Genomic DNA, 9925 nt, shown 5'->3' with positions numbered 1-9925 from the left:
GATATTTAGGAGCAATAACTCCTACGAAGAATCAACCAATGAATACAGCCATACTAGCTTAATGTAGACATTATCTTGCTGATCCTTTTTTGCTTGAAGTTTCTATATATTAACAATTTCAAAATAATCGGCAAAAACACACAAAATTGGTGAAAATCATCATTTAAGGGCAATAAGTCTGACCAGAAATTGACATAGAAGTTGTAGATCTCAATATTCGGGAAATGTCTGCCTCGGTCAGATTTTCTCCATCAATAATGGGATTCAAGATAATAGACAAAACATACTTTTTTTCATCCCTATGTTCTATTTTTAGCTATATTGGTTGGCAAGCAGATTCATCGAATAGAGTTTTTAATCTAGTGACCCAACTAATGAAGGTTGCCAATTTTGATTTATTTTTGCCCAGTAGTTTTCATAGAAGAAGATTACAAATTTATTGTAAAAATTTACAAGATTGACGAAAAAATTGCAAAAAATTGTATTGAACTCCATCTATAAAGAGTTAACTGATAATTTCAGTCATGTTGACATATATTTGTAGATCTTGTACTGCTGATAATGTTTACTCTTTTTAAGTTTCTATCTACATTGGTATCTATTATACTTTTTCAAGATAATAGGCAAAAACTAAAAAGAATAGGTAAAAATCGTCATTAAAGTGCAATAACTATAATAAATAGTCCTTTGACGATTTCAGTCATTCGTATTATCTGTAAATTTTGTCTTGCTGATCACTTTTCCTGATTGAAGTTTCTTTTTATCTATAGTAGTTTTCAAAATAATAGGCAAAAATGAAAAATAAGCTGTTGACACAGAGATATGTCTCGCCTGTCGGCATAAAATTCAGAAAAAGACAATCTGATGGAGAATAAAAATGCTTATTAGTTCAATCGCTGGACCATAATCTAATAGGCAGGACCTGAAAACATCGACAAACTTAGATATGCAGACAGTAATGTAACTTTATAGAAATTATATCGTTGTCTATTGCAAGTATCTTTTTTATCTTTATTCTCTATTGTAAGTATTTCCTACCAATCTACATTATTATAAGGTACCTGGGGTGCCTTCCTCCATCTCGCATTTTGAAATAGAAGCCTGTACATTGTAACAATCAGTCTAGATTTTTAATGAAATGGGCAAATTTCGAGACTATCATGTAATTCATGTGTAAGACTTTTCATGTAAAATATAGAAAATGATGTGCGTTATAATATTTACAGCTGTATTTTACAAAAAACAGAATTTTTTGTTTGATTCATTTTTTATTACCCTGCAATTTAAGTAGAGATAACTCAGATAAAGTAACTTTTACAATAGAATGTGTTGTGAATCTACCTATTTTATTATGTAGCAAGAAAACAAGTCCGGTGACCCCATTTTTCTTTTTCTTATCTTAAAGCATATTGTTAGAACTATCTTCTCATATTCTATCTTAAACGTTTTTGGTGTAGTTTCTTTTTATCACACAAAATTGAGTTTTCTAATCATAATGTATACAAAATCTGCCAATTTTGCACAACCTGTAGCGTGAAAAAAACCCGGTGACCCATACTTTTCATTAAATTTTTGACAAAAAAATGATATAAAACTTCGTCCTCGGTCAATATAATCCGAACAGCTCCATATTTAACGTATTGACCTCGTCAAAAGTCCATAATTGATAAATATTCAAGATAATTACTAAAAACTGATAAATTCCTTAAAATGAACAATTCAGGGGCAGCAAATCAACAATGTCTGTTTCTTCTGAAATTACAGAGCATAGATCGTGACCTGGTGAACATTTCTAACCCGTCAGTTTTTCTCTAAATGCGTTAGTTTTTATAGATATAAGCCAAGCTCTGCATTTTACCTCTTTGCTCTATTTTTAACCATGGCGACCCTGTTGGTTGATTGGCGGAGTCATCGGACACATTTTCTTAAACTTGATACCCTAATGATGAGTATGGACAAGTTTAATTCCATTTGGCCATGTAGTTTCAGAGGAGAAGAACTTTGTAAAAGATTACAAAAATGACGAAAAAAATGTCTTTAAAAGACAATAACTCCAATAAGGGGTCAATTGACGATAAACGTTTTTGGTTACGTTTGAATTATTGTTTTGCTCTAAATGCATTTATTTTATAGATATAAACTAAAAACCACATTTGAGCTACATCAGTCACTCCGGAAGGGCGTGTTTAATATTTTTAAATTTTTTTACAGCATGTCATCTTTTATATGGGTGAACAACTAACGTCATTCGAATACTGCTAAGTGCACAACAGAATAGACATCAGTATGAAGGTCATTATGCAGGTGTCAACAGCTCCCGACCTGATTGCTTCATACAGGTGTCAGCAGTACCCAGCCAGATTGCATCAAACAGGTGTCAGGAGCTCCCTGTCTGATTGCTTCAAACGGCTATTCCACACAAAGCAGATATACAGACAGCGAGTCCATCAGTTTCCCGGTTTTGTCTGGAGCCACGTCATGGAAGAAACAACGTCATCTTTTTTCTTTCATTATTCATTAAAGACTTCTTTCAAATATTAATAAAACCATCAAGAATGTTAGTCGTCCGAATTCCTCACAACTTAGTTTTTGCATTGCAAGCTTAGTCTTTCTTGGTTGTTATTTCGATTGCAAGCTTAATCTTTCTTGTTTGTTATTGGTGTTGCAAGGTTATAAATTTTAGCACCTTCGCTATAGTCAACACCACTTATTCTCTCCGCTTCCGGTGGAAACATTTTCCTTTTATGACCATAATACGCATTTCTAAGATAGCCTCCATCGCTGACGGCATTAAAAGTTAAATAAAATACCCGGCGAGCTTTATTCGTCATGTTTTTTGCAGACCTATGTGGTACAAAAGCATTAAAAATCATTATAGAACCTGCTTCGCAAGGAGCCGGCTTCCAGTTCATCGTGTCTACAACGTCAGGGTGTATATTACCACTTTCCTCCTGACGTAGCACGCCTTCTTTATGACGACCGGAAACTAGTTCGAGACAACCATTTTCTATCGTCATTTCATCAATGGCAACCATGGCGGTAATGTGTAGCTTTTGGTCGAATGTGACATACGCAGGCGCGTCTTGGTGCGGCGGAAACGCTCCACCATTCGGCAGTTTGTAATTTACTTTTTCTTTAAACAAGCATGCCGGTTCGTCAAAACAATCCGATATACAGGATGTGATTTTATTTTCAATAAGGTTTCTCATACCTTCATGGTATGGAATAAAATTTTCTGTGCGACACAATGTTTTCTTTCCATTTACAGTTTCGAAATAAGAAAACCACTTGTTTGCAGTTTCCGGCCATGCTTGAATTTCGTCTCCCCAGTTTTTTGACGTTTAGCTTTTCTTCTTCGGTTAAGAAATTTTTCAGCACTAAGTATCCATCATTGTTAAATGACGCCACTTCCTCTCTTGTTAACACTTGGCGTTGATACTCTTCAGTCATTTCTAAAATATATACATACATAAGAGATAATACACAAGCAGATCCTACTACTAAATATATCTTTTATGGGGGTCAAGATGGGTTTCATACAATAGCTATAGTGAAAATTGAGTCAATGGTACAGAAAAATAGACAAAAATATAGAAAACAGAATAACAGTACTGCGAATTACAGAGAGAGAACATGAGGTTCCATATATAAAGAATAGAGAATAATTGGCAAAATAAATAAAAGAATAGAGAAAAATTACATTAGAAAAAGAATATAGAAATGAAGGACCCCCGTCCTGACCCTCATAATTGTATAAATTAAGAAAAAAAAACATACGTATACATCGTCTCCCTTTCTTTAATAAAACATTTTTTTACGTGTACAAGTAAATAAACTTTTATTGTTTATGTTTATATCTATGCATAACAGTTCTGTTTCAAAACGGTGGTCAATTAAAATCCATTTGCGCCAGTTCAGAACAGTGGTTGCAAATTGAAAGTTCGATGCAGTGACCACTAACATAATGATTTTGTAAAATATTTTTGCACCCCGAAAATATCTTGGGAGCATATAGTTATCGCTTTGTCCGTTCACCAGATCTGTTAGCAGTGTAAACTTTTAACTTGTTTACCCCCGGGATTATCCATTCAATAGTCCGAAATGTATTTAATCCTTAGTACAAACTAACCCTTTCACAATGAATACAAAAATGAAAGAGTGTCTGGACTAGGTTAATAGAGAATAAAGACCAATGAAACATAATACTGAATAGAGAGTAATGGGTCCTACTGAATAAAGATCTCGCAGAGGGTCCCGAACAATGTTCTAAACAGACAAACAACTCGAATCAAGTGGAGATAGGGGTCTTTCAATTTTGTATTCTTTTTTTTTTCGTTCATTATTCCTAATCTTTACCAAAATAATGGCTATTCTGTAATTACTTGATAATTGTATTCTGGACATTGTTTTTTTTTCTGTAATATTTTTACCCAATATTTAATTTTTGTAGTTATTCTTTATACTTTAGCCCCCCCCCCCATTATTCTCTATTCTTTCTTTTTTTTTTGCCCATTTTTCTCTATTTTTTTTGTCCATTATCTTCTCCCCACACCCTCGGATATTACCTTTGTGAAAAATAATTCACTGCATCATTAATTTAAAGGGTTTACTGTGTCATCGATCCAGTGTATTTGTCATTTATGAACTGTTTATTTGTTATTTATGAACTGTTTATTTGTTATTTATGAACTGTTTATTTTTAATTTTGTCGATCTGATTTGTTAATCATTTTTCAACTGGTTTATATTTATGTCGTTTGTTCTTATGTCGTACTTTTACACGACTGTCCAGGATTGGGGGAAAGTTTAGATACAGCAAATGGGCGTTTCAATAAAAACGTGATTTCTTGTCCCAGCCACTTTTAAAAAAAATGTGTTTGATCTTTACAAGTAATTTTTTGTGCAGTCAGTACATTTAATTAGATATACCATTTTTAAGCAAAGAAACATGCTATTTTGTAGAGGAATTAATAAGATATTGATTCCTGAATGGTTCAAAATAAACAAAATGGCATGTCCCTAGACCTCCTATTCAACATTCATACTCTAAAATATTGTAACAAAAGGTAGAAATAAATGTTATTTTTACTTAATATAAGTTCTTTAATTATTCAAAAGTATGTTTAGAGCCAACATATTTTAATAAACATTTTTTGACAAAGGATTTTTAATTTTAGAAGGTGTGTCCCTGAAATTCCTGACAAAATGTCCACTAAGAAACGAAGTCATTAAATTTTGTTAATAAACAGTTTTATACAATTAATGTTGGCAAGATATATACACATTAGGGTCTTATAATAGAAGTGATGCTTTTATAACGGCAGTTAAATTGTTGGCCAAAAAAATTGAACACATCAAATGGACCAGAGTGATACCGTATTTGTTTTAATGTCCACTACGAAACGGGTCAAATCTCCTTCAGTATCTGGTTTTAAAATTATAAAAAAAATACCAGTGTACAGCTTTGTATGTGCTTTGATGAATGGAATCATTTTTGTTACTATTACAATATAGGGATTGTGGGGAATGTGAATATGTCCACTACGTAATGGTCAACTACGAAACAAGTATGAGAGAAAAACGTTTCGTAGTGGACACTACCACTACCATGCAGTCGTTTTTTACATTTTTTTCAATTATATTCGTGCAAAACAAATGACAAGGGTTAATTTCATGTAATTTTCAGTATATTTTTATCAACATAGAATAGGGTTGATGTCAACTACGAAACATTTTGTCCACTACGAAACGGTTTTGTCAACTACGAAACTCATCAAAATGTCCACTACGTAACATGAGTTGTACCTTCATATGTGAAGTACTGTCTAATCTTTATCGATAAAAAAATGGTTCTCCAATTCAGAAAAAATGAGATCTTTCTAGGATATAAAGTAAAACAAACTGGAATGTCAATAGGAGACATTAAAATGTCATACGATGTGCGTTTAGAAGCAGTTTCGTAGTGGACAAATGTCCCCTACGAAACAGTAAATAAATTATGAAAAAATATCATTTTGAAGAGTATTTAAGATTGCACTTTTTATTAACAAACAGGTCTATAATAGAGGTATTCAAAAAAACTCTTGAAATAAAATTTTAGACAGGTTGATTGTCCATTTTTTTAGGTCTAAAACTCAAACTTTTATTGAAAAACGCCCAAATACGTTTGACCCCGCTGCATATTGTATGTACCTGTCCTAAGTCAGGAGTTTTTATTTTTATAAAGAATGGAGATTAACAGTCTACAGTTTTTTTTTTAATGAATAGACAAAAATAACTAAACATGTTCAACCCCGACACATTCTTTATGAGCCTGTCCTAAGTCAGTAGCCTGTAATTCAGTGGTTGTCATTTGTTCATATGTCATATTTGTTTTTCGTAAATTGTTTTGTTATAATAAATCAGGCCGTCATTTTTTTTCAATTGAATTGTTTCACGTATTTCATGTCGGGGTCTTTTATAGCCAACTATACGGTATGCTTTTTTCTCATTGTTGAAGGCGTACGGTTGCCTTTAGTTGCTTACATCTACTTTATTCGAACCTTGGTGGATAGTTGTCTCATCGGCAATCATACCGCATCTCCTTATTTTTATACACAAAGGATGTTCGCTCCTCTTGTTTTTGAATTTTTGTCAGATATTCGGAATCCTCTTGTTTTATCAATATAGAGCCATTTAAAAAATTTGCCCACTAACCCCTACTTTTCTTTCCATAATTTGATTACATACATATTAAAATGTCATCTTTGAAAATCTTATACAATCCTTGTTATTTTTTCATCGATTCTGAAAGAAAAAAGGTGTTAATGTTAAAAATGTATGAAAAATCTAGTGTGACCCATTTCCCGTCAAAATTTGTAATGGCTTATATCTCAAAAACAAGCACACGGACCCTCCCTTTTTTTTTTTGCCTTTTTAGATTTTTATTTTATTTATATATTATCATAGTCTGACGGACGGACAGACGGGTCAAAAAACTTATACCCGACGCAATAAATTGCGTGGGGTATAATAATATTATTAACAATAAAGTAGAGAGAATAATTTGGGTGCTAAAATATAAAGAATAGGGAATTATGGGTAACAATATAAATAATAGAGAAAATTGGCAGAAAAGTAAAGAATAGAAAAAATGACATAAAAAACTATAGAATACAGAGTTGAAGGACCACTTATCCAGACCCTCTTTTAAAAAGCTTGTAATTTTGATACAGAGTAGCTAACATCCTTCACGGGGTAATCAGATATATGTCTAACGTAATTACCATTCATAACAGTAGCTGTGGATTGATACCTAGACCGGGAACCAGTCACCAAACGGAGAAGGGTCCGTTTCATTAAAGAGCCCATGCTGTAATCACACTTGTTTCTTTGTTCCTGGAAAAAATATAAACCAATTCTATTATATTATATTGACTAGAAATAAATCAAAATTTCTTCCTACACTGTAGCACCATTAAGCAACGATCTCATACCACTATGGTTTCTGTCATTCAACCAGTGACCGGTCCTAGATTGATTGATTGGTTTTTAACGCCACTTTCAGCACTATTGTGCTATTTCGTGGCGGTCTGTTTATATTGGTGGAGAAAACCGGATTGCCGCCGGAGAGAACCACCGATCCCCGGTAGGAAAACTGACAATCCTAGTCAATTAAGATTGGAGTCGAGTGCACCTGCCATATGCGGGATTCGAACTCACACCCTCAGTGTTGACAGGCTAGTGATGCAGTAGTTCGACTCCTTAGACCACTCGGCGACCGAGGTCATAATATACCGAGACAAGAACACATCAATGACCAAATTACTCTGAACTTCATGCGAAATTGTTTTTTTACCTGATTTGTCAATGAAAACACGTTGTGATAACATTTACAATACCAATTGCAATTGCAATTGCACTGCACCAAATGAGCATTTGACAATTAAGTGTCTTTTCAGTGATGCTCGAAGCAAAAATATGTGAAAGTTCAAAACCCAATACAAACGTTGATTCAATACAAATGATCCAAAGGTGAGGCATTAGCTGAACAAGAACAAAGGTGGTCTTGATGGCGTTTACAGAATAGAGAATACTAGGCCAATACTGGAGAAAAATGGGCCCCCCAAAAAATAGAGCAAGTAGACGAAAAAACCAAAGAATAGACAACAATAGGACAAAATATAAAGAATAGAGAATAATGGGGTGCTAGAATATAAAGAAGAGAGAAAAATTGCCCCATGTCCGTTCTTTCTCATAAATTAGTGGCGGATCCACGGTATTAAGGGTTAGGACACCCCCCTTTTTTTTTAACCACAATGCTTTTGTTTGGTGAACATCCCTCTTTTAAATGACTAGCATGCTGGAAACCCGTCCCTTTTCTAAAAAGCAATGGATTCGCGCCTGTATATGATGTTAAATGGGGTGTTTCATCGTGAAAAAAACACCAACTGATAAGACGAAAGAGCAACCCCGAAACATAACATCGAATGAAACAGATGATTTAAATCAATTGTGCAGCCCTATATTGGCGCTCCCAATTGGCAAATAAACAATATGTTATGTAATATCATGATAGCGTTAGAAGACGACCATTTGATATTGATGGGAGTGTTACAAACTGTCCTGGTAAGAACTGAAAATAAATAACCTTGCGCAAGACAACCTCGCGCAAGACAGGATGAGCACGAATAATGTACCCCCCCCCCCCCCCCTTTCCCCCCACTGAATATTAAATGTTCGACTCCAAGCTTACTAATTTAATAAGAAAATTGTTAAATTGTATTTCATCTTTTTCAGATGAATTAATTAAAATGGGTTTGGTTGGGGCTATTAGAATAGAGAACAATGGTTGAAAGAAATATAGAATAGATAAAAATGAGCAAAATGAAATAAAGAATAGGAAATAATGGGGTGTAAAAATATAAAGAATAACTGTGAAAAAATAAAAAAAAAATATGTTATACAATACTGATTACAGAAATGAACGATGTACAAATTAAGAAATCATTTAATTTTTGGAGAAAATAATAGCAGCATCATTTTCAATAGAATTTTACAGAATGAGTGTTATTTTTAAAGATAAAGAAAAATTACTTTAAAATTTAGAGAATACAGAAATTAAACCCTCATAAAACATTTTTTTTTTTTATAAAATACAGTATTTGGCTTCACTTACTTTTTGACAATTTTCCACGTTTGATCACTATAACATTATGATTTAAATGACCGATATAATGCCGGAATCGTTTGACCATAGACAGTAACTAACTAGTAGGCGTGTTAAGGTGAAAAAGTATACTCGATGCTGCGGTTCACATATTACAGTTTAAATACGGGGAAAATGTCAAAACATTGATTCTTAAATTTAACCAGTAAATTTAAATCATATTCTTGATATTAACCATATACAGATCTTTCAAATTAAATATATCAATTCAGATATTTATTTAAAATTTTTTTTTCATTGCTCGTCATTATAGGACGGAGAATGTGTGTATTACGTTTCCACGGGGAAAAAGGGATGTAATAATAATGCAAGTATGCACTTCTTATGCATATGGTAAGCCAGTTTGAAAGAATTCTTTTAACCGCTCATGGAAATATTCAATCTGGCTGTTCACTTATCTCGTACATATCTCTACAGACTGGTGGTTGTTTATATCTTCGTAATGTCTCCATAAGCTTCCAATACAATTGAGAGGTTTCTAAGAGCCTTATAGCGTGTTCCCGATAAACCCGACACTCTAAAAATTGGGCTTTCACTTTGTTTATCTGTGGTTTAGCTCTTAGTACAGAAATGATGACTATAGGGGTAACGAACCAGGTGCAAATGCAGGATTATGAAGAATAAAATGGGAGGGGGGATATTAAAAGGATGCCAAAGCGGTTAAAAACGAGGCACACCTTGCTTACAACTCTTATGAGGGAAATAAAAATCTGAGTTT

At 33.4% G+C, this 9925-nt stretch overlaps 1 long non-coding RNA gene across 1 annotated transcript; it reads right to left on the bottom strand.

Annotated features, from left to right (window-relative positions):
* Positions 1-1257: 1257 nt before the first annotated feature.
* Positions 1258-9252, bottom strand: LOC127716462 (uncharacterized). The gene is made up of 3 exons (XR_007988939.1): positions 9157-9252; positions 7265-7376; positions 1258-3452 (listed from the first exon to the last, which is right to left on the bottom strand). It is a non-coding gene; the product is annotated as an uncharacterized LOC127716462 (long non-coding RNA).
* Positions 9253-9925: the final 673 nt, after the last annotated feature.

The sequence above is a fragment of the Mytilus californianus genome, unplaced genomic scaffold, assembly GCF_021869535.1.
Source record: "Mytilus californianus isolate M0D057914Y unplaced genomic scaffold, xbMytCali1.0.p SCAF_9, whole genome shotgun sequence".
Taxonomy (NCBI): domain Eukaryota; kingdom Metazoa; phylum Mollusca; class Bivalvia; order Mytilida; family Mytilidae; genus Mytilus; species Mytilus californianus.
This window is presented reverse-complemented; position numbering and strand designations above follow the sequence as displayed.